The 26,697-nt window shown below is 37.0% G+C and overlaps 1 long non-coding RNA gene across 9 annotated transcripts in view; it reads right to left on the reverse strand.

Annotated features, from left to right (window-relative positions):
• LOC147371147 (uncharacterized) overlaps positions 1-26,697 on the reverse strand; it is a 552,664-nt gene that overhangs the window by 276,989 nt on the left and 248,978 nt on the right. For 6 of the 9 annotated variants that reach the window (XR_015165877.1, XR_015165906.1, XR_015165887.1 and 3 more), the window contains one exon: positions 5,397-6,230. The exons of the other annotated variants lie outside the window; for them this stretch is intronic. This is a non-coding gene — a long non-coding RNA (uncharacterized LOC147371147). Of the gene's footprint in view, positions 1-5,396; positions 6,231-26,697 lie in introns of those variants that run through there. 9 annotated transcript variants of the gene reach the window in all.

A 26,697-nucleotide genomic window follows, 5' to 3' on the forward strand; every position in this document is an offset into this window, starting at 1 on the left:
CTTGACAGGTAAAAACAAAACCCACAAAACCATTTACATACTGCACTCTCTTCTTATTTGTATCCTTTACATTGCATTTCTTTCTTCATGGATGGGAGGTGAGTGAGGGTAGCATTACAAAAAGGAAGCTGCAAAGTATTTAACTAATAGATATTTATTTTAATCAATTCAGACAATATATTCACTTTCAGACAACATAAAGGATACATTAAAAAAAAAAAAATTCACCCCACCCCATTTCCCAAATGTTAATATATATTCTTTATGGTTTTCTATGCTTATATAACATATATGTAATTATATAATGTGTATATAATTAAATATATATACCTTAACTTTCAAGTATTTTGAAACTTACTCAAAAAACTGTAAGAGAGTCACAATACCAGAAAGACTAAATATTCTTTGTTTCAAAATAAATTTTTCCAATCCAAGGTATACAGAAGGTATACAACTTTTTTTTTCTATGTATTTTTTTATTTTATTTTATTTTTTAACTTTACAATATTGTATTGGTTTTGCCATATATCAAAATGAATCCGTCACAAGTATACATGTGTTCCCCATCCTGAACCCTCCTCCCACCTCCCTCCCCATACCATCCCTCTGGGTCGTCCCAGTGCACCAGCCCCAAGCATCCAGTATACAACTTTAAACCAAGTATACAGTTCTATATTCTTCTAGGCAATTGTTATGAAAATAAGGTTAGTATACCTTACCAAGTAAAAACAATCATAGTAAGAATCATGGAAGCCACTAACCCAGAAAACCTAAAAAACAAACAAAAAGAAGAAAGATAAAGAATACTAATATATCTATCATTAAGGACTCAGAAAAGCTTACACCATAAGTTTTCAAAAACAATGCCAGAAATACCCCGATTTGCAGCTTGTCACAAAAGAGCATTATCAATCTCAGCACACATTTTTTTCTTTTTCTTCTTATTTCAAAAATGTCTCTCCTTTAAGATTTCAGCAATGGTTTAATTTGAAACATGTTCCTTCAATATTGATGCTGTTATGAACAATGAAGTGTTCTGTTTAATGTTACAAATTCACAACTATCTGTAGTTTTTTTTTATTTGTACCAAAAACTTGACTGTGATGCAAATTAACAATTGCCATATTACTGGTTTATGTATCATTGATGTGGCAACTGCTGTAGCTGGTTTCCTGGTGCCTTTAAGTGATTTAAATTGGATTTAGATTGTTTCAGGAGCTAAATGCTAATTGCTGAAACTCATCATTCGTGCGGTTGTACATGGCTAAATGATTCACTTAGATCCTAAAGCTCTTACCGTCAATGGTGTGTTGGTCATGGTTAACAACCAGTTCTGTGGGTAGGGAGAAGCCCAGTCCTGATTTGTAAAATTTTCCAATTTCTAGGTAGTAAATATTCCCACTATGACCAATTTCAAGATATGAAATAGGTCAATAACTTCAGAGTTGGGAAGGGATGTGCACAACCAGCTCTTGGGAGCATCTACAGGCCACTTCACAGCAATCTTGAACAGATAACTGAAATTCAGTGAGATTCCAACTTTTCACTCCATACAGCCACAATCATAACTACTCCCCTCAAAATGAAAAGCACCCCTGTTATCACATTCTCTCCCCTTTCCCATCATTTCTCCTCCTCCTCTAGAAAACCGAGTCTAATTTTCTGCTGAGCTTTTGATCTGAAATTTCTTTCCCTAAACCCATGATTAAGAATGCAAAACCTTCACTTTGCACATCTTGACAATATCATGATCTTATAAAAAAAAAAAAAAAAGCAGTAGCTGCTTTTATTTCCTTGCATCAGGACTAGAGTCAAGAGGAAGGTAAACAATTATAACCATTCCCTAAGGAACAGATGCTGACATGGCCTCTGTTACATGGAACAGAGGGAATTACATGGGAATGTCAGAACTTCCCATCAAAGTTCTTTTCCATCTCCTCACCCTTAGGGTCACCATGAATGGTTTCACATGGCAAGTGCACAGTCAAGTGCCTGGCACAGGGAAGGGATGGATATGTGTTTGTTGAATAAGTAAACGAATATTCATTCCTCTCCCAATCTTGTGATACCCATAAGGACAGTCCCACAGAAGGAAACATCTATAATATGAATGTACCTCCATAGTGTATCCTCAGCTATTATACAATATGAGTAATATGAAGGCCATTTATGAAAGGGAAGCCTATGGAAATGTTTCTGTATTTATCAATGGAAGAATTAAGTTGCTAAACTGCAGGAAAAGGAAAATGTCCGTGTGTGTGCTAAGTTGCTTCAGTTATGTTCAACTCTTTGCAACCCCACGGACTGTAGCCCACCAGGCTCCTCTGTCCATGGGATTCTCCAGGCAAGAACACTAGAGTGGGTTGCCATGCCCTTCTCCAGGGGATCTTCCCGACCCAGGGATCAAACCTGCAGCTCCTGCAGTTCCTACATTGCAGGTGAACTCTTTACCACTGAGCCACCAGGGGAAGCCCAAAGGGAAAATACTATATTCCTAAAATTGTCCAAAATTATTGCTATCTGTACTGTCACTATTTCTCCAAACTTCCAGGCCCAGATTCACTGGGGAGAACCTGCCTGTACTCCAGGAGGCCATGTAAGTATCTGAAAAATTGTACCAGATGAAAGCAACTGGCTTAGAACGTCACTCAAGTACTCTTCTTCCCTGACCTTCTATTCTCCCAACACTTCCCCTGCCTTCTTTTCTCTTCACCAACACTATAATCACATTACCACTGTAATAAATAATCTTTACTAGGAACCTTGCTCCAATTGAGAAGCCCACAACCAGCCTCATAATTTCACGTGTTTTGATACTTGTTGATCTCTTCTTCCTTGAGCTCTTGTGGAAAATAAGGACATTTCTGAGGGGAAAATCCTATAATTTCATGTGATTTATTAAAAATATTCAAAAGTATTCCAAATTGTATCATTTTATTTTGTAAGCAGCATTACAATTATTATTCCCCACCTCTTCTTTGGAAATGCACTTAGATTTAATCTACATTACAAACTAATAGTCTCTAATTAGCTAATCTGACCTTTAGCCCAAAGCATGCTAAAGGAACTTAACTGAATTAATGAATAAATGAATGAATGGATAAATGGATATTATAAGATCAAAATCACTATTCTAGAATCTGTATAAATGCACTTCGATATTCAATATAATTGAAAAAATGTTTATTTAGAACACATTTTATTGCCGTCTTAAAAATCAACTACATTTGACACAATTTCATTCAACTCTTCATCTTGTTAGGGACCAGAAAATATAATGCTACTTCTCAACCAAATCTCTGTAAACTTTGTGGTTGTAACTGCTATGATAGTAGGATTAAATTTTGTCTTCCCTGATGAGCTTTTGTAAGTAAATTTTTGAAGTCTTGATTATATCTGTTTTTATCATTGTGCCTTTTTTTAAATTCAGTAGCTTCCTTCAGAATCCAGTTTCAAACATATTGGAGAAGGCAGAAGCTCCTCCGTTTGTTTCTACAACTCTTGTAAATTTGTCCAAACCCCACATAGCCTGTAGAGGTCCTTCTAATCCCACAACTATAATGCAGGTAACACAGGCAATGGAACCCTCAACAATTCGCAGGGAAAAGGAAAACTACAGCCTCCTAAATAACAGGAGTTGCATTTTAAAACTCTTGCTTCCTTCCAGAGGTTGGAGGGGGGTTCAGGATGGGGGATACATGTGCACCCACGGCTGACTCATGTCAATGTATGGCAAAACCACTACAATATTGTAAAGTAATTAGCCTCCAAATAAAATTAATTAATTAAAAAAAAAATTTTAAACCAAACACCAGTAGTTTTATTAAGATAGAATTAAAAATCAGGTATTAAATATATTTTAATTTTTAAAAAAACTCTTCCTTCCTAATGGTTCAGAAATACATTTCTCAGTGTAAGAAGATAAATACAACTGAAATCAATTTTACATTTCAAGTGTTTGGTCATATGTGCATCAATGACTTGTAGTACCTTCAAGATTCCTTCCTTTCTTCATTAGACACTTGCTGACCAACTATTGTAGAAGATACATTTCTATTGACGAATTTAAAATATTGTTTTGTCCAAAAAAATAATATTAACCACAAAAACTTGGGTTCTTCAAGTGGGGACTTATTCAATACCCACTACTGAGTTTTGGGGGCTTCCCTTGTGGCTGAGCTGGTGAAGAATCCGTGTGCAATGAGAGAGACCTGGGTTCAATCCCTGGGTTGGGAAGATTCCCCTGGAGAAGAGAAAGGCTACCCACTCCAGTATTCTGGCCTGGAGAATTCCATGGACTATGCAGTCCATGGGGTCGCAAAGACTAGGACACAAACTGAATGACTTTCACTTTCACTGAGTTTTTAGGCTTTGTCTTCAATTTTAGATATATCAGTGCTGTCAGAAAACTGGCTGGTTCACAGTTCAACCTGTCTGCAAAATCCTCAGTGGAGAAATAGTAGAGCTTAAGTCACTTACCCCAATTGGTGTCAGCTATTCCTGAGGACAAGAGTGCCAGCAGGGTGGGGCAAGCTTACAGTCAGATTAACACGAAGTTTAATCCCCTACTTCCCCAATATTAATATAATACAGCAGTTTTTCTTTCCATAGGGTACAATTAATAATCACTTCTCATTCAAGCAGCTGAGACACAACACTACCATTAGGCAGTGTTTCTCCAACAGCTGAGTCATCCCTTTCAATTTGGTGTCAATTAGGCTAATTAGTGGTTAGCAGCTCAGACTGCCCTTCAATCATTTAGAAATAGCTTTTCACACAAATGACAGGCACTCACTCTACGATTTTCTCACATACTGATAATCTATGTCTTGGCTGCTACAACAGTTACTATAAGCAGGAAAGACAGCATTTGATTGGCTCAGCACTTGTCTGCCAACCGTCACAAAACAGAGCTTTTGCTGGCCACCCACTAGTTCTATGGTCTCTTGTCAGCCACAGCCATGGGGGCACAATTTGTTGGCCACTGATATAACTCAATCGTGGTATCTTTTCATCTCACCAGCTAGGTGGTCGGGGTGTGCTTCCCCCTGAGGGCATATGTAACTGTTAACACACTATTTCTTTTGGCTCTGGTTCTAAACCCAGGCAAAGGGGATTAGAAACCTGGCTTTTAATTGTGCTTGCCTTTTTCTTTCGTGAATGGCAATCATTCTGTAGCACCTTTTGTGATATGAAAATGAACACTGGATTAAAGCATATTTTTGATGCCTCACCAAGCATTCTAGTCAGTCAGGCACCTTGCTTAAGCCGGTGGGTGTGCTCAGCGGACAGTTCAGTTTTGGCAGCAGGCAAACATTGAGCAATTTCAAAGCAGACCTGGTTTCTACTCCTGAAGAAGATCACTGGGAACAACTTTACGGAGATAACACAAAGAATTATTTAGCATTGTCCATTTAATTATCAGATAAAATCTTGAAAATTTTGACAGATTGATTTCCCTCATGAGATGTTAATAATCATAGTACATAAAGAGCCTGCATAAACTGTAGAAAAACATAAAGTTGTTCTACAAATTAAATCTTCAGGTGAAGAACATCTTTTCAAAACTAAGGTTGTGTTATGATTTTTGAAAAATGTTATATATACTGACATATCCTTTAGTAAGCCTCATAATATGAGAGAATTTTCATTTAAATAGGACATAATTATGTCCTGTCTAGAAGTTTAGATGTTTAAGAAAAGTTACCTTATTAAATTATTTTTTCAAAAAATTAAATGTTATCAACATTTTGATTCTCAGAAATTGAATCCTATGTGATAAGATTATATATATGAATATATTTTTTGAACATGGTTATTCAACATTTCCAGGAGTCAATATAAAATTAGAAAATTTGCCAATTAAGTGTTTATAATGATATAGTAATATATTTGAGTAATGAATCTCATGGAAGATTTTATGTAAAAAACATTCAAAGTACATCACTGACATGAAAAATGTACATATAGTTTAAGCCTATCTGTGCTGCAATTAAATACAGTCTATACTTTAACTATATAAATGATGATATATTTTTATTTTATTTCTATGTTGAGAGTCTATATAATGTGTAAAATATATTTATATATTACATACAGTCAAGCTATATAAAATTTTAAATATACACTTAAATTTAGATTGTATAAACAAATTAAAAGAAGTTGAAAATACTTAAGTATTTAAAAATGTGGTATCAGTTACAGCCATAGAAAAATGTGACCAGCAAAACCTGAAAAACAAAAAGATCCAGTCTGACTAAAATTGGCTCAAAATATTAAATAACAATAATTTGACCCATCATATAAGTTTTTAACATTTTATAAAAGGTACTTTTGATAATTTTCATTTTTAAAATTAATCATCTGAAGATGTAAATATTGGATGATTTTTTTATACTAGCACTACACATATTTTAAAAGTTAAATATTTATGTTCTGTATGTTGAACTCATGTAAAATGGGTATAAATAAAATAGAGGTATAGGTTTGAACAGATAAAGCCAGATGGATATATCTTTGCATAAATAGCAAGTTATAGACCAGAAACATGTAACTTTTCTTTTGATTTGCCTACTTATTGATTATCAGTAAGACTCAATCTTAGATTTTGTTCCCCTTAAATATGAAATGATACTTTGAAAAAATTTTTTCTTAAGCAATAAGGTTTACATTAAACTATAGACAGTGCAGTATGTGGAACAAATTTTTTAAATATGTTCTACATATAAAGTAAATTAACTTCTAAAACATGGGAATTGGGGAGGAAAAATAATTTACAGTGTTCTGCTATTTACTCTGCTACAATCTTTTAAGGCTCCAAAATTTTCTCTTTCATACTATTTCAATACTAGGCAATTCATGCCTTCAAACTAAGGACTTCACCTATGAAAACAATCCAAAAACAGTATGGTACAATCTGGAAAACATAATCAGTCTCTTTTCTATACTTGAAAATCTTTTCCACATAACTCATCTCATTACTTGTTAAGTAAATGTTTCAAAATATAAAACAGTGAGAGAAAATGATGAAATAATATCAGGACTTAGAAAAGAGGACAGAATAGAACAGGGAAGTTATAATTTTCAGATCAGACTAGGGATTTCGGTTTCAGAAAGAATAATGCTTAAGATATGTATTACAATAAAGAATATGGAGTTTTGCATTTTTTTAAAATGTCAACACAGATCAACTTTTCACCATCTATTGATTTTTTTTTTTTCATGAAAAGGTGTAATTTGTACTTTTAATAGGGTAACCTCTGGCCACATCTGGCTATTGAGCATTTTAAGTGTAGCTATCCCAAAATGAGAGATGTATTTAAGATCAAAATACACAGTAGATTTCAAAGATTTAGTACAAAAAATGCAAAATATATCCTTACATTTCTTATATTGATTACATGTTAAAATGATATTTTGCATGTATCAGTTTAAATAATATATTACTAAAAGTTATTTCACGTTTCTTTTCACTTTATATGGTCACTAGAAAATGTAAAATTATATTTCTTGCATTTATTTCTAAGGAACAGCGCTTGTATAGACCGCATATACATAGAACTAAATGATCATTTCAATCACAATATTAATGTAATTTGTTTTTATCTGAAGTGCCAAAGAGATGCCCTAAGCAAACTAACAACACCAAAATTAGCCAAAAGGTAAACAGAAGTGAAATAAATCCAAAAGCAGTAAAACAAACAAAAAACCCACAAAACGTGGAAAGATATCTAAAAATAGGTAAACTGGACAGTTTTCCACTACTGAAGTCATACAAATGGCCAAACCATTTGTGAATATTGATGCAGCTTCAGTTTTTCATCCAGGTCCATCAGATTCATCCCACTAGAGGATATTTTACATTCCTATTACCCTTCCATATATATTGGCCATGTGTTATTTTAAGCAATCGCTAGATGATTAAAATTAAAAACATAAGATTGATAATGTATACCCTAGCTCATACATACAAACAGCTCTGCTCTACAAAATATACAAGTTTAACTACCAATTAATTGGTTTTTTTAATTATACATTCACTCCCTCAACAATAAGTAACATGGTTATTTTATTGGCAAGTATGTTTGAGTGTTATTATATCAAAACAGATACTTGAAAGCTGTAAATTTTAAATCAATCCATCAGTTGTCTTACACAGTATTGTATAAGAAAGTCAACAGAGTGGCCGAGATTGAAACCAACTTTGATATTAAATAAAATGAGAAAAGAAATGGCAACTGGAACTGAAAAACTTCACAGCTACATCAGAAATAAAATTAAATTATATTGCCTATACTAGGTTTCCATCTCATGGCATGCTTCCTTCTCTCAGACTCTGTTTCAAGTAGATTTGTCACTTAAAGTTCTGTTCACATGGAATTTGATGAAATCCCCAATCAGACCACAAGACGGGTAAACCTGTTCTAACTGCTCTTACAATATCATGGAACAGAGCTTGAATTACCAATCCACCAGAGAATGCTAATGCAATTATGAGTGTTTACTTACACCATGTGTTTCTCACTGAGCCTCCCCTGCTGTGTCAGGATAAACCGAAGGGAGCTAATGTTTTATAGATGGTAAGACTCTGTTTGTTTTCAGTAGGGCTAAGTCTCCCAAAGCACTCAGACACACTAATTAAAGTAAACTGCAGAGGCCCATAATAAAATATATGTGTTTGGAGACTGTGAGATGAACCCTACTGGCTTATTAAAAGTCAAAAGAAAAATATACATTATTTATGACTTCAAAGGGACACATTGTGAGCTCTAGTTTATTTAAAGGATTAACAAAGCAGTGGTTATTGGTGACCATCTGAACGTTTCTTCCTTCACAGTTCATTACTTCTGTCATATATGTGAGAAGTCATCATTTGGGTTCAAATCAAATATTATTAATCAAATAAATTACAGAGGGCACACCAACATTATTAAATGAAATCTTTGTGAAAATAACTGCTAATAAATCTAGTACTTACTTTTCAACAGTTGCCTAGTTGCAACAGTGTGATTTAGGTTTTCAAAATGTGTTATAAAGATTAAACAATACATTCTTCATAAATTTGGCTATCCCCAAAAATAGGAAGCTGGGGAATATAATTACTAACCAAGTTGCTTCCTATCTATGTTCACAAAAGTTATTCTGTAGTCCCTTAATGTGGAAACCTGTAAACTTCACAAGGAAGTCCACTTTCTCATTTTCAACACAGACTACAATAGAAGGAAAAGTTATGGGACATGAAAATCAAAGCCTTTTTACATCTTATATTACTTTGAATTAAGAATCTTTGAATTCTAAACCAACCCACATTATTCAATCAAAGGACACTGTCTACACTTAGCTTAATCAAGCCTGAACAGAGGATGATCAAGACAATATTGCTACATCTGTTCACCAGTATATGAATAACTTCAAAGTTAACCATTTTTAATATGCTTCAATCAATGAAAATTTCATATTACTTAACTGATTATCATCATACATCTGAAGATTCCATATAAATGAAATCTTGCAAGCATTTCTGAGTATGATACTAAAAGAATTTGTTTCTCATATGGCTCTAGTCACCTTGAGATTTACCTAAGTTTACACTTTAAAAGGAAATAATGTCCCCCCAAAATAAGATGTCTCTTCTGGACTGTCTTGGAAATAAGAGTTTCCCTAGTTTTCTCAAGACAACAGACATGATATATAGGATAGATCTGAAATTGTCTCCTGATTGCTTTATTAGGGGTTTTATCTCATTTTGGGCTTCCCTCGTGGCTCAGCTTGTAAAGAATCCACCTGCAATTCAGGAGACCTGGGTTCTATCTCTGGGTTGGGAAGATACCCTGGAGAAGGGAACCTCTGCCCACTCCAGTATTCTGGCCTGGAGAATTCCATGGAGTCACAAAGAGGCAGACATAACTCAGTGACTTTCACTTCACTATCTCATTTTTTTCTTTATTCTCCTTTTCTGTCCTCTGTCCTCCTCCCCTCCTCTCCCTCACCTGCACTCTCACTCTCTCTTTCTCTCTCTCCCTCTCTCTCTCTCTCCATTTGGAACTTGTTTCCATCTGAAATTTGCCCACAGTCATTTATCATCAGAAACTTAAGTAAAGAATATAAAGCCCAGGGTTATGACATTTTTAATTTTATGGGTCACACTTTCAGGCAGTGAGTTAAAATTGCTGAGAATTAAGAACAAATGATATGATATTTATGTTTTATTTTCCTTATAAGCTCACTTTAACACCTCTATATTCTGCCCTTCATTAAGCAGAAAAAGAAAAAAAACCTAATTTGAATAAACTCAGCCTTACCAAAATAGAATTTAGTCAAAATTAGTGTTATTTCTATAATTTGTATAGCTTAACCTCAACAGGGACTGATATAAACTTAATTTTTAGATTTCTGAATCTATTGGCAACATATTTATATTTTATTATTTTAATATTCTAGAAAATATTAATGGTGGAAAGATTATATTATTCCCACTTAGTTGTGAGAGATTTTCACAAAATGTGCATTACAGAAGAAAATAATAAACTAAATTTATTGGACTAAAGGCTAATTATATTATTAGTCTTTTATCTATTTCTCTTTTTTTCTCTTGCCCATGTGGTTTCCTATGCCTATTTTCCTGTAACGCTAGATTTAAAAGTTTCTTCTGGAACTGTGGTACATCTTCTTAAAAAGATGCTCTATAGATATATCCTGTATCATTTCAAGAGCATCACATGATGATCTGGTAAGCAAAATTAAGCAAACAAACGAAAACCTATCATTGAGAAATCCGTATCTTCTTTAAATCTTATGTTCCTTTGAGCAATACAAGTATTTGTGTGTAACTTGACTGTATAGGTATAAACTCAGAACAGGTACCTATAATTCTTTTGGCCAAATACTCTTAGCTGGTTTTTAATTCTCTCCGCTTTATCAAATTAAGATGTCTTTATTCCAGCATTAGATTGAAAGTATTTTACACACACAATAAGGATCTTCCATTTTCGAATTAAATTTTGGTTGAAATAAGATAAATTATAGCTACATTTCTTTAGCACTTACTGTGAAGTAGCTCTATTACCTCCATTTTATAAATAAGAAAACTGAGATTTAGAGAAACATGGTTATTTTTTTACTGTCATACTACTAGAAAGCAGTGAAGCCTTGATTTTAATACTAGCCCAATCCTGTCTGTAGAACTGAGAGTTTAACCACTCTGATAAATTTCCTCTCCAGTAATAGAATACTATTGTTAACCTACAAAGTCAGACTTTTAGGGCTGTGATTACAGTAATCAATGGATGGTATCTCCTAAAAATTAAGTTGAACGTATTCAGCTCAAAGTATTTCACTATAATGTTAACATTCATTTCAGTTCAGTTCAGTTCAGTCGCTCAGTCGTGTCCAACTCTTTGCGACCCCATGAATCGCAGCACGCCAGGCCTCCCTGCCCATCACCAACTCCCAGAGTTCACTCAGACTCACGTCCATCAAGTCGGTGGTGCCATCCAGCCATCTCATCCTCTGTCGTCCCCTTCTCCTCCTGCCCCCAATCCCTCCCAGCATCAGAGTCTTTTCCAATGAGTCAGCTCTTCGCATGGGGTGGCCAAAGTACTGGAGTTTCAGCTTTAGCATCAGAACATTACCTTTACTAAATAAATAATTAAATTATCTTAATAACCAGAGACTTGACACAACAAGATAAATCTCTGGCCACAGCATTCCTTCAAACTTTCATCATCTTCACATTGTGTGGCTCAATTCTATCTATTTTAAAACTTTACTGTTGGAATTTATACAAATTTATAACCACCAATGAAATATCCATGTTTGGAGCCAATAATTTGATATTATCAATATTTGTTTCTGCCTCCTCTCCCAAAGCTGTAACCTTCAAATGGTACAAATTGTGTCTGACATGCTCAAAGCCAAATATCACACTGTGAGATTCAAAAAAAAAAGTTTATTGAACTAACTGTTAGTACTTTGGACCATTTATAACTCATTCCACAATCCTAAATACATGGATGGTATTTCATATACATACATTAGAAAAATGATGACCTCTTTACAAAATGAACATCTTTTTCAAAATATGACAATAAAAAGTTAATTAGAGACTTCAAAACTTAAAAGAGGGTGGACAAAATAAATTTCCAGGTTCAAAACTAAATCCGTCATTTTTATTATTGTGTTTAATCTAACCTAACTTCTGTTTAACTTTGAAAACAGCAGGAAAGAGAAAAAAATGCCCAGTTATTCTCTGGAACAATCTTAGAAACCCAGGACAATCTTAGAAACCATTTTTAATATATAGCCCCAAATCTAAAGGACAAGCATTTCTTTAATTTCCAAATGTGTATTTAGAAATGAATTAACATTGTCACACACTTATAAAAACTATTTTTTTTCAAGTTGACAATTTAGGGGTTGAGATTCAAACAGTAAAAAGGTAAATAAAAGTGAAGTAAAACTTTTTCTGTCATCCAATTTATCCCAATTTGTATAATTGTTATTGATAACAATCTCACTCATGAAACTGTAAAGTTCCTTAGGACAGAAGTCAGGCCTACTTCTCCTCTTTATTTTATCCCTATTGCCAAAGACAGTGTCTAGAAAATGTGTACATTAAGTAAACATGTGCTAACTGTTTATCACTGAATCGTAAATATATTAAGTCCTGTAGGATTTCAGAGGGGAAAAGATTGCTTCCAGTTGGGGTAACTGTAGAAGACTGTGTAAAGGAAATAACTCTTGAGTTAACCTTGAAGATTGAGCTAGAATTTCAGTAGGCGGGGTTAAAATATATGCTTGAACATTGGAGAGCAGAGGGTGGCTTTGAGAAAGGAAGGATATCAGGCAGATAGAATAACATAAGTAAAGATGTGGAGGATAAAATATAAACATAGTCTGTTACAGCAGGCAGACTGAAATGTGGTGCTGAAAGGAGAATTTTGAAGAGAATAAAGGGGAAAAGGAAGCTAGGATCAGATCAAGATTCAGGAAGCCTTGAAATTCAGACTTGCTCTGGAAGGTTTTGAACGTGCAATGAAGTACCATTTTATGAACCTAAATCTAGCAACGAGCTACAAAATAGCTACTGCATTAAAATAATGGTAGGAGGAAAGCCAGGAAAGAGAACTGCAAAATCTAAGTGGGAAGTAAATAACACTCTGAAATGTTTCTGCTCATCAATTTCTGAAAATGTTTCCTTGAAATCAGCAAATTGTTTAATTTGGGGGACTCCCCAGGCAGCACTAGCAATAGAGAACCTGGCTGCCAATGCAGGAGATGTAAGAGATTCGGTTCAATCCCTGGGTTGGGAAGATCCCCTGGAGGAGGGCATGGCAACCCACTCCAGTATTCCTGCCTGGATAATCCCATGGACAGAGGAGCCTGGTGGGCCTTGGTCCATAGAGTCACAAAGAGTTGGACATGACTGAAGCAACTTGAAATGCACGCACCCAAAGAGATTTTACAGATCATCTTGACCACACATTGCATTTTATAATTTAGGAAACTGAGGATCAAGAGATTCAATGACCTGCCCAAAATTGCAAAGCCAATACTGATTGTGGATCTCCTCACTTCCAGCCCCGTTGTTCTTTCTATTATAAAAGAACTCCCCTCAAGGTGACTTTTTAAATTAAAAGGAATTAACAAAGAAACAAATACAGAATTAGGACCTTTATTGCTATTTCACTAGCCGACAGTAACCTTATTTAATAGATCTTCCTTGCCACACAGATATCCCGCTGAAGCATTGTAATAAATGTAATAAAAGGGAAGATTAGGGCAAACATCGGTGGGAAGACATTAATTAGAGGAGGACCTCACCAATTCTCAGTTGACTAATCCTCAAACCCTGTAATTCTCATAAGAAAACTGGCAATCTTGCTTTACTTCTTATCAAAGAGACTTTCCAGCTAAAGAGAGGGGCAGGCTCAAGTAATCAGAATCTCATTAATTTTATTAAATATACTATATAAAGTCCCATAGTAAATAATTAAGCCCTATTAAACAGATATTGATAGTACATTTTATCCCTTCTTATTTATAGACACAAATAAAATTACAGTGCTTACACAGAAAATCATAAAACATAATTGTTGTTATTGATGGCAATAATACCTTATGTTTGTTTTAGAGATTTTAAAGCTTTTCAAGCACGACTGTTGCATCATCATTGCCACACAAAGCATTTATGTCTTAACCTATTTAAGTTTCCACCTGCTAGCTGTTAAAGCATCACTTGAAAATAGTTAGATTTTCAGCAATTTGGGCATATATGTTTGTGACAACCTGACTTAAGAAAGTAATAGTTGTTCGATATGTCCAGTGGGGAAGGCCTGGCCAAGTGTAGCTTCAAACGCTGCCAGCAGTCTCTGGTTGTTCAGTCCCTAGTCTCGTCCAACTCTTTGCATATCCATGGACTGCAGCACGCCAGGATTTCCTGTTCATTGATTCCCAGAGTTTGCTCAAACTTATGTCCATTGAGTCAGTGATGCCATCCAACCATGTCATTCTCTGTCACCCTCTTCTCCACCCGCCTTCCATTTTCCCCAGCATCAGGGTCTTTTCCAATGAGTCGGCTCTTTGCATCAGGTGGCCAAAGTACTGGAGTTTCAGCTTCAGCATTAGTCCTTCCAATGAATATACAGGATTGATTTCCTTTAAGAGTGACTGGTTTGATCTCCTTGCAGTCCAAGGGTCTCTCAAGAGTCTTCTCCAGCACCACAGTTCAAAAGCATCAATTCTTCAGCATTCAGTCTTCTTTATGGTGCAACTTTCACATCCGTACATGACTACTGGAAACACTATAGCTTTAACTATATGGACTTTTGTCGGCAAAGCGATGTCTCTGCTTTTTAATATACTGTCTTGGTGTTTCATAGCTTTTCTTCCAAGGAGCAAGTATCTTTTAGTTTTTTGGCTGCAGTCACTGTGCATGGTGATTTTGGAGCCCAAGAAAATGAAGTCTGTCACTGTTTCCATTGTTTCTCCATCTATTTGCCATGAAGTGGTGGATGCTATGATCTTCAGTTTTTGAACATTGAGTTTTAAGCCAGGCTTTTCACTCTTTTTCTTCATCTTCAGAAAGAGGCTCTTTAGTTCCTTGTTGCTTTCTGACATTAGGGTTGTATCACCTGCATTATCTGAGGTTGCTGGTATTTCACCTGGCAATCTCGATTCCAGCTTATGATTCATCCAGGAAGCCATCATTATTCAGAAACTGCCAGTAGTGTTTGAAGCCATACTAGGTAGTATCAGGGCTTCCCTTATAGCTCAATCGGTAAAGAATTGCCTGCAATGCAGGAGACCCGGGTTCGATTCCTAGGTCAGGAAGATCCCCTGGAGAAGGCAATGGCAACCCACTCCAATATTCTTGCCTGGAAAATCCCATGGACAGAGGAGCCTGGTGGGCTACAGTCCATGGTGTCGCAAGAGTCCGACACAACTGAGCGACTTAACTACTACTAGGTAGTATCAACTAAAACACACAAATGTAGTCTCCACTTTCACTAGAGTATAAGCTAGGGCCTTTAAAAAAATATTGAAAATGCTAAAAGTTCTAGAAATTGTCTTTTTTTTTTGCCTATATTACTCATTTCTACTTGTACAAATATGTGTTTCTGACTACTAGTGAAACTCATAGTGGTATAATTTGTCTTAGCTTTGACTGTGCATGGGTTACACATGCAAAACAGAATTTATCATTTTCCACTGAATCACAGTGCTGTGCATATAGTCATTAAGTCAACTGATGCAGTAAGCTGAATGGCTCCCCAACACATGTCCACGTTCTAACTCCTGGAATCTGTCAATATGACGATTTGTATGGCAAAAGAAGATTTTCAAATGTAATTAAAATCATGGACGTTAAAAGAGATTATCATGGATCTTCCAGGTGGGCCCAATCTTATCACAAGTCATTAAAAGTAGAGGACTTCTCTTGCTACAGTCAGGGAGATACTGCAGAAATCAGAGAGAGTTAAAACATAATTGGGAGTCAGCTGGCCATTGTTAAAGGGGACCTCATGGAAGGGATTGGAAAGAATACAAGAAGTCCCTAGGAGCAAAGACTGGCCCTAGCTGATGGCTAACAAGGAAATGTGGATGTTAGCCATACAACCACAAGGAAATTTGAATTCAGCCAATAACTTGATTGAGCCTGGAGAAGATTCTTCCCCAGAGCCTCCAGTGAGAAATGCAGCCCAGTCAAAGCTTTAATTTCAACCTTGTGAGACCCTAAGCAGAGGACCCAGTCAGGTCCACTAGAACTTCTGATGTACAGAAACCAAGGAATGATACATTTGTGTTATTTAAAGCTGCAAAGTGTGGCGGCGTGATGTCAGTGTCATGGCAGCATGAGACAATCCCTTTGTCTCTCGTCTTCCATCTACAGCCAGTAATATATCCATAACTCAACAAATGTTCCTCTGTCCGACATACCAGGACACCAGAGAAATCCATACATCAGTACATCTGTAGGTGGGCAGACTGAAACCCACAGGGGAGACTGGAACCAGGGGAAGAGACCACAATCGCAACCTCCAAGCTAAAGTGGTTGAGCCTGAAGCCCCAGGGACCCAGTAGCAGCAGCAGAGATGATACACATGATACCAGCTTCCTCTGGCCACAGCAGTGACCACAACCACAGAGAACCAAGCAGCAGTGTCAGCAGGACCTGCAACCCCAGTCCCTCTAGCCACTCAGAGCCCACAGCTCCAGCCCCCTGCCCGCAGAGGCAGCACTCAAGACCCTGAAAACTCCATACACAGTTGAGGTACAAACTATCGCAGCTTCCCCACTCAACCTCCTTCTCCCCCTGCCAAGGAAGCAATGCTCCTGACCCAGGTACCCCCAATACAGGAGGTACCCTCCATTCCAATGCCCCAGCTGTAATGCCAGCAACAGCAGCATGACAACAGCAGCATCAAGGCACTAGTGAATCATAGGGACACAAGCAGTGATGATGTGGCTACCAGTGATACCTCTGACAGAGGCAGTAGAGGAGGGAGACTGTGGAGTCTCAAATACAGAGGCAGCGCAGGTAAAAGAAACCAAAAACTTGTGCTATAGCACCACCTACTGAAAATCAAAATAAATGCTTCAAATTACCAATCTGTTGAATTGAACTGAGTCAAGTAAAAAATGCTTTACCTACAAAAGAAAGATGTTTGCTACTTCTAATGCATTGACAGAGGAACAACTCATCAAGCACCATGAAAACCATAGTAACAGAGCATCACAAAAAGAAAATAACAATTCTCCAGAAACCAAACAAAGTCACAAAGAATTGTGATCAAACTGATAAAGAATACAAAGTAGCTATTATGAAGAACCTAGACAGTATATTAAAAAGCAGAGACATCACTTTGCCCACAAAGTTCCATATGGTCAAGGCTATGATGTTTCCAGGAGTCATGTATAGATGTGAGAGTTGGGTCATAAAGAAGGCTGAATGCTGAAGAATTTATGCTTTTGAACTGTGGTGCAGGAGAAGACTCTTGAGAGTCCTTTAGATGGCAAGGAGATCAAACCAATCCTAAAGGAAATCAATCCTGAATATTTATTGGCAGGACTGATGCTGAAGCTCCAATACTTTGGCCACTGATGCTGGGAAAGATTGAAGGCAGGAGGAGAAGGGGACGACAGAGGATGAGATGGCTGGACAGCATCACTGACTCAGTGGACATGAGTTTGAGCCAGCTCCAGGAGTTGGTGAAGTACAGGAAAGCCTGGCATGCTGCAGTCCATAGAGTCACAGAGAGTCAGACATGACTGAGTGAGTGAACAACAATAATTATGATGAAAACTCAATGAGCTTAGAAAAGCACTTCACTGAGCTCAGAAATGAAATCAATAAGAAGGAAACTCTCTTCTCCAAAGAGAATGACACTCTATCACAGAACCAAACAGAAATTCTGGAGCTGAAGAACTCAATAAATGAGGTGAAGAATGCATTAGAAAGCACTGGAAATAGGGCAGGCCATATAGAATAGAGAATTAACAAGTTCAAAGATAGAAATAAAGAAAGGATTCAGGTAGAAGACAACAGAGAACTATTTTTTTTTTAATGAAAAAACTCTATAAGAACTATCTGACTCCATTAAAAGGACAACATAAGGATAATGGTTAATCAAGGGAGAAGGAAGCTGGGAGCTTACTTAAATAATAGCTGAGAACTTTCCAAACCTGGGGAAGGAATGGATATACAAGTCCATGAAGCTGATCAGTTAATTTTCTCAATGCAAAAAGATCTTCTCCAAGACACATTAAATTAAAAACTGTCAAAAGTTAGTGATAGAGGAAGAATTTTAAAGGTAGCCAAGGGAAAAAAAAATAAAAGTTCTCTGAAACGAGCCCTCGTTAAGCTATAAGCCATCAGCAGAAACTCTATAAGCCAGGAGAGAGCAGAATAACAAATTTCAAATGTTGAAAGATAAAAACTTGCAGCCAAGAATATTCTATACAGCAAACTTTTTTTCAGATAAGGAGAAATAAAGGCTTTCCCAGACATATAAAAGCTTCAAGAGTACATCACCACTAGACCTACTTTACAAGAAATACTGAAAGAAGCTCTTCTAAAGAGATAAATAGAATCAGAAAATTGTAATGCTATATCAGAATATGTTACTAAGGACTTAATCATTAGCATAAAGTCAAAGGAGGAAGCAAGAATGAAAATAACTATATCTGCTTCAATTTGGTAACAAACTCACAACATGAAAAAAGTGAAAACCCACAGCTATCATTCTAAACTCAGGAGCAAGATAAGGATGCCCACTTCCACCTCTCTTATTCAACACGTTATTGGAAGTACCAGAGCAATTAGGCGAGAAAAGAAGGAATAAAAGGCATCCAAGTTGGAAAGAAAGAAGCAAAACTGTCACTATTTGTGGGTGGCATGATTTTATATATTGAAAACACTAAAGACTCCAACAAAATAACTATTAGAAATAGTAAATACAGAAAAGTCAGCGTACAAAATTAACATTAAAAAATCTTGTCCTTCTATACACTAACAATAAACTAGCAAAAAGTGAAATTAGGAAAACAATCACACTTACAATCACATCAAAAAGAATAAAGTACCCAGGAATAAAATTAACCAAGTGGATAGAAGACCTGTACACTGAAAACCAGAAGACACTACTGAAAGCAATTTGAAGACACAAAGAAATAGAAAAAAATATTCTATGTTTATGGATTGCAAGAAATTAACATTGTTAAAATGTCCATATTACCTAAAGCATTCTACAGATTTAATGCAATCCCTATCAAAATCCCAATGACATCATCACAGAAATAAAACAAAAAGTCCTAAAATTTGTATGGAACCTCAAAAAAGCCCAAAGATCCCATAGAAGAATCTGTAGAGGGGATAAAGGCTAGAGGTATCACACTCCCTGATTTCAAATTATAGTACAAAGCTACAGTACTCAAAACAGTAAGGCAGTGGCAGAAGAGCAAGCACATAAATCAATGGAACAGAACTGGGAGCTCAGAAAGTAGGCTGCAATCCATGGGGTCGCTAGGAGTCAGACACAACTGAGCAACTTCACTTTCACTTTTCACTTTCATGCACTGGAGAAGGAAATGGCAACCCACTCCAGTGTTCTTGCCTGGAGAAGCCCAGGGATGGGGGAGCCTGTTGGGCTGCCATCTATGGGGTCACACAGGGTCGGACATGACTGAAGTGACTTAGCAGCTTAGCAAATCACCACAAAGGCGCCAAGAACGTACAATAAAGGAAAAAAAGTCTCTTCGGTAAATGGTGTTGGAAAAACTGGACAGTCAAATACAATAGAATGAAATTAGACCATTATCTTATATCATACACAAAAATCAACTCCAAATGGATTAAAGACTTGAATACAAGACTCAAACCCATAAAACACCTAGAAGAAAACAAAGGCAGAACATTATTTGACATCAATCTTAGCAATATATTTTTTGATGTGGTTCCTCAAGCAGGGGAAACAAAAGCAAAAATAAACAAATGGGACTACTAATTTAAAAGCTTCTGCATAGCAAAGGACACCATCAACAAAAATAAAAGATTCTTACAAGTACAAGAAGATACTTGTAAATCATATATATGACAAGGGGTTAATATCCAAAATATATAAAGAACTAATATAACTCAATGACAGGGGAAAAAATCTGATTAGAAAATAGAGAATCTGAATAGATATTTCCGCCCAAAATGATATATAATGTCCACAGGCACATAAAAAATATTCAACATCACTAATTATTGGGTAACTGCAAATCAAAACAATAATGATATATCACCTCACACCTGTTAGAAAGGTTACTATCAAAAAGACAAAAAATAATAAGTATTGGAGAGGATTAGAGAAAAGGGAACCTTTGTATACTGCTGGCGAGAATGTAAATTGGTACCACTATGGAAAAAGTATGGCAATTTCTCAAGAAGTTAAAAACAGAACTATCATATGATCCAGGTATTCTACTTTTAGAAATGTACCTGAAGAATATAAAGATACTAGTTTGAAAAAAATGTATTCACTTCTATGTTCATTGCAGCATTATTTACAATAGTAAAGACATGGAAATAACCTAAGTGCCATCAACAGATGAATGAATAAAGATGTGGAATGGAATACTGTGTGTGTGTGTGTGTGTGTGTGTGTGTGTGTGTGTGTGTTGCTCAGTTGTTTCCAACTCTTTGCGACCCAATAGACTGTAGCCCGCCAGGTTCCTCTGTCCATGGGATTCTCCAAGCAAGAATACTGAAGTGGGTAGCCATTCCCTTCTCCAGAGGATCTTCCCCACCCAGGGATCAAACCCAGGTCTCCCACACTACATGCAGATTCTTTATCATCTCAGCCACCAGGGAAGCCCAGTGGAATACTACTTAGCCATAGAAAGATAAAATATTTCCAGTTGCAACATGACTGAAACTTGAGGGTATTATGTTAAGTAAAATATGACAAATGCCATATGACTACACTCATGTGTGCAATATTAAATAAACAAACAAGCCAAATTTAAAAACAAACATAGATATAGAGAACAGAGTAGTGGCTATGAAAGGAAAAGGAGGACAGATGAAATGTGAAATAGATGAAGGGAGTCAAGAGTATGGTGACAGATAGAAACTAAACTTTTGGTGGTGAACATGCTGCAGTGTATACATAAGTCAAACTGTAATGTTGTACAAATGAAACATATAATGTTATAAACCAATGAGTGTTACTTTAATTTTTAAAATAAAACTGTTAAAATCTGTGGTAATCTGTTACAGCCACAATGAAAAACATACACCTGCATATTCTGGTTAATTTACATAATGGAGAATATGCCATGTGTAAATAATTGTATTAGGGTATATATTTCCTTATCTTGCCCAACATACAATCCATTAGTAAGATAAGATGTATATATGAAAGACTGATTAGTAAGTCAGTCAAAGCAGTAGTAAATTCCATGATAATTCATAAACATATTTTAAAAAGAAGAAAGTGCCTACTTAGATCATCTGCTGTTGCCGCGGCCAAGTCGCTTCAGTCGTGTCCGACTCCGTGCGACCCCATAGATGGGAGCCCATTAGGCTCCCCCGTCCCTGGGATTCTCCAGGCTAGAACATTGGAGTGGGTTGCCATTTCCTTCTCCAATGCATGAAAGTGAAAAGTGAAAGTGAAGTCGCTCAGTCGTGTCCGACCCTCAGCAACCCCATGGACTGCAGCCTACCAGGCTCCTCCGTTCATGGGATTTTCCAGGCAAGAGTACTGGAGTGGGGTGCCATTGCCTTCTCCGATTAGTAAAAGCTTAAAAGGTAGATTTTTTTTTTTCCTATACATCAGGGAATATTTCTTAAATTACAGTATCTATAAGGATCAACTGGAATCTCCTGGAGATTTTATTTAAAAAATTTCACTCAGAAATTCCCACTCTCAGAATTCTTGATCCAGTAAATCTGGGATGAGGTTTGGGAGGTTGTTAGCAAGTTTCCAGGTGATGCTGTTACTGCCGATTTGAGGACCAAAATTAAGAACCACCATGCATAAAAAGGAAAGGAAATGGTTTAAACAAACATTTAAAGTTTAAAAGTTCAAGAACTGTTTAGGGACTGTGCTGTTGTTTGAGTTGCTAAGTCATGTCTGACTCTTTTGTGACCCCATTGTAGCCCACCATGCTCCTCTGTCAATGGGATTTCCCAGGCAAGAATATTGGTGTGGGTTGCCATTTATTTCCTCAGGGGATCTTCTCGATCCAGGGATCAAATCCACATCTCCTGCATTGCAGGCAGATTCTTTATCACTGAGCCATCTGGGAAGCTCTAAGTAGCCCAATATGAAAATCATGCTTTGGAAAGATTTTGTTGTTGTTGCATTGCTCAGTTATGTCTGACTTTGTGACCCCATGGACTGTAGCATGCTAGGCTTCCCTGTCCTTCACTGTCTCCCAGAGTTTGCTCAAACTCACATCCATTGAGTTGATGTACCATCCAACCATCTCTTCCTGTCACCCCCTTCTCCTCCTGTCCTCAATCTTTCCCAGCATTAGAGTCTTTACAGTGAGTCAGCTCTTCACATCAGGTGGCCAAAGTATTGGAGTTTCAGCTTCAGCATCAGTTCTTCCAATGAATATTTAGGGTTGATTTCCTTTAGGATTGACTGGTTTGATTTCCTTGCAATCCAAGGGATTCTCAAGAGTCTTCTCCAACACCATGGTTCAAAAGCATTAATACTTCAGTGCTCAGCCTTCTTTACGGTGGAACTCTCACATCCATACTCAACTACTGGAAAATCCATAACTTTGACTATATAGACCTCTGTTGGTGAAGTGATGTCTCTGTTTTCCGATATGCTGTCTAGGTGTGTCATAGCTTTTGGAAAGATTACTGAAGCCATAAATATTTGGGAAATATTGAGTCAGGAAGAAATCTAAAGTAGAAAAATTAAATATTAAGGATTTCATTACAAAAATCTGAGGTGAGAAGCCTAAAATCAATGAAGAATGAGCAGATATAGAAAAGGAAAAAAATGCTTGAGGATTAGCAAAAGGCTATACAAAAATAATAAACAATAAAGTTATCTAGCATGCTACACTCAGAGAAGGCAACAGCAACCCACTCCAGTACTCTTGCCTGGAAAATCCCATGGTCTGAGGAGCCTGGTAGGCTGCAGTTCATGGGGTCGCTAGGAGTCGGACACGACCGAGCGACTTCACTTTCACTTTTCACTTTTCACTTTTATGCACTGGAGAAGAAAATGGCAACCCACTCCAGTGTTCTTGCCTGGAGAATTCCAGGGATGGCGAAGCCTGGTGGGCTGCCGTCTATGGGGTCGCACAGTCGGACACGACTGAAGCGACTTAGCAGCAGCAGCAGCAGCAGCATACTACACTAAAGGCAATTGACTCATTACGATTTTAGGCATTTTATATTTTCTTTTTCTTCTGTCAATTTTGGTTGTGTTTTTAGAGGAATTTATCATTTCATGTCATAACAACTATCAAAGTTATTAACACAAAGTTGTTCATAATGTCCTCTTATTACCTTTTTAAGCCTTTAATGTCTATACTAATATTGCCTTTTTCATTATTAATATTGGTAACTGTGTTATATATAATTTGTGTTCTTTTTCTTCATTAGTCATACAAAGAGCTTTTCAACTGTGTTAATACTTTCAAAGCATTGAATTTTGACTGTTGATTTTAAGTTTACTTTCTCCTTCATTTATTTTGGTTATCTTTATTAGTTTTTGTATTTCTGGTCAATTATTATAGATTGGTTGTAATTTTTCCTGATTGACATGAAAGCATTAGAACATTGGTATTCAGCTTTTCTTATTTTCTACTGTATGTTTTTAATGCTCTAAATTTCTAAGCTATGTTTTAACTGCGTTTCATAAATTGTGATCTGCCATGTTTTCATCATTTAATTTGGAATACTTTTTTTTTTTTTTTGGAATACTTTTTTAAATGTATTATGATTTCTTTCCTGACCCACAAACTTTTATAAGTATTTCAAAGACAACTGTGGGGCTTTTTTGCCTTTATATTATTAATTTGATTAACTTTTAGAAAATATATTCTGAATTATTTCAATCCTTTGAAATCCTGATCACAGGGACCACAGCCTTGTCTAACTCAATGAAACTAAGTCATGACATGTGGGGCCACCCAAGATGGACGGGTCATGGTGGAGAGGTCTGACAGAATGTGGTCCACTGGAGAAGGGAATGGCAAACCACTTCAGTACTCTTGCCTTGAGAACCCCATGAGCAGTATGAAAAAGCAAAATGACAGAATATTGAAAGAGGAACTCCCCAGGTCGGTAGGTGCCCAATATGCTACTGGAGATCAGTGAAGAAATAACTCCAAAAAGAATGAAGCGATGGAGCCAAAGCAAAAACAATACCCAGTTGTGGATGTGACTGGTGATAGAAGCAAGGTCCGATGCTGTAAGGAGCAATATTGCATAAGAACCTGGAATGTCAGGTCCATGAATCAAGGCAAATTTGGAAGCGGTCAAACAGGAGATGGCAAGAGTAAACATCCGACATTCTAGGAATCAGCGAACTAAAATGGACTGGAATGGGTGAATTTAACTCTGATGACCATTATACCTACTACTGTGGGCAGGAATCCCTTAGAAGAAATGGAGTAGGCCATAATGGTCAACAAAAGAGTCCGAAATGCAGTACCTGGATGCAAATCTCAAAAACGACAGAATGATCTCTGTTCGTTTCCAAGGCAAAGCATTCAATATCACGGTGATCCAAGTCTATGCCCAGACCAGTAATGCTGAAGAAGTTGAAGTTGAACGGTTCTATGAAGACCTACAAGACCTTTTAGAACTAACACCCCAAAAAGATGTCCTTTTCATTATAGAGGACTGGAATTCAGAAGCAGGAAGTCAAGAAACACCTGGAGTAATATGGCAAATTTGGCCTTGGAATACGGAATGAAGCAGGGCAAAGGCTAATAGAGTTTTGCCAAGAGAACGCACTGGTCATAGCAAGCACCCTCTTCCAACAGCACAAGAGAAGACTCTACACATGGACATCACCAGATGGTCAACACTGAAATCAGATTGCTTATATTCTTTGCAGCCAAAGATGGACAAGGTCTATACAGTCAGCAAAAACAAGACCAGGAGCTGACTGTGCTTCAGATCATGAACTCCTTATTGCCAAATTCAGACTGAAATTGAAGAAAGTAGGGAAAACCACTAGACCATTCAGGTATGACCTAAATCAAATCCCTTATGATTATACAGTAGAAGTGAGAAGTAGATTTAAGGGACTAGATCTGATAGACAGAGTGCCTGATGAACTATGGACGGAGGTTCATGACATTGTACAAGAGACAGGGATCAAGATCATCCCTATGGAAATGAAATGCAAAAAAGCAAAATGGCTGTCTGAGGAGGCCTTATAAATAGCTATGAAAAGAAGAGAAGTGAAAAGCAAAGGAGAAAAGGAAAGATATACCCATCTGAATGCAGAGTTCCAAAGAATAGCAAGGAGAGATAAGAAAGCCTTCCTCAGCGATCAATGCAAAGAAATAGAGGAAAACAACAGAATGGGAAAGACTAGAGATCTCTTCCAGAGAAGGCAATGGCACCCCACTCCAGTACTCTTGCCTGGAAAATCCCATGGATGGAGGAGCCTGGTAGGCTGCAGTCCATGGGGTCGCAAAGAGTCGGACACGACTGAACAACTTCACCTTCACTTTTGACTTTCATGCATTGGAGAAGGAAATGACAACCCACTCCAATGTTCTTGCCTGGAGAATCCCAGGGACGGGGGAGCCTGGTGGGCTGCCATCTATGGGGTCGCACAGAGTTGGACACGACTGAAGCAAATTAGCAGCAGCAGCAGAGATCTCTTTAAGAAAATTAGAGATACCAAAGGAACATTTCATGCAAAGATGGGCTCAATAAAGGACAGAAATGGTATGGACCTAACAGAAGTAGAAGATATTAAAGAGGTAGCAAGAATACACAGAAGAACTGTACAAAAAAGATCTTCACGACCAAGATAATCATGATGGTGCGATCACTCACCTAGAGCCAGACATTTTGGAATGTGAAGTCAAGTGGGCCTTAGAAAGCATCACTACAAACAAAGCTAGTGGAGGTGATGGAATTCCAGTTGAGCTATTTCGAATCTTGAAAGAGATGCTGTGAAAGTGCTGCACTCAATATGCCAGAAAATTTGGAAAACTCATCAGTGCCCACAGGACTAGAAAAGGTAAGTTTTCATTCCAATCTCAAAGAAAGGCAATGCCAAAGAATGCTCAAACTACCGCACAATTGCACTCATCTCATAGGCTAGTAAAGTGATGCTCAAAATTCTCCAAGCCAGGCTTCAGCAATATTCGAACCGTGAACTTCCTGATGTTCAAGCTGGTTTTAGAAAAGGCAGAGGAACCAGAGATCAAATTGCCAACATCTGCTAGATCATGGAAAAAGCAAGAGAGTTCCATAAAAAACATCTATGTCTGCTTTATTGACTATGCCAAAGCCTTTGACTGTGTGGATCGCAATAAATTGTGGAAAATTCTGAAAGAGATGGGAATACCAGACCACCTGACCTGCCTTTTGAGAAACCTATATGCAGGTCAGGAAGCTACAGTTAGAACTGGACATGGAACAACAGACTGGTTCCAAATAGGAAAAGGAGTCCATCAAGGCTGTATATTGTCACTCTGCTTATTTAACTTCTATGC

Source organism: Bos grunniens, chromosome 6 (genome assembly GCF_055505025.1).
Source record: "Bos grunniens cultivar Pamir isolate PY7600 chromosome 6, Bosgru_T2T1.0, whole genome shotgun sequence".
In the NCBI taxonomy this organism is placed as follows: Eukaryota; Metazoa; Chordata; class Mammalia; order Artiodactyla; family Bovidae; genus Bos; species Bos grunniens.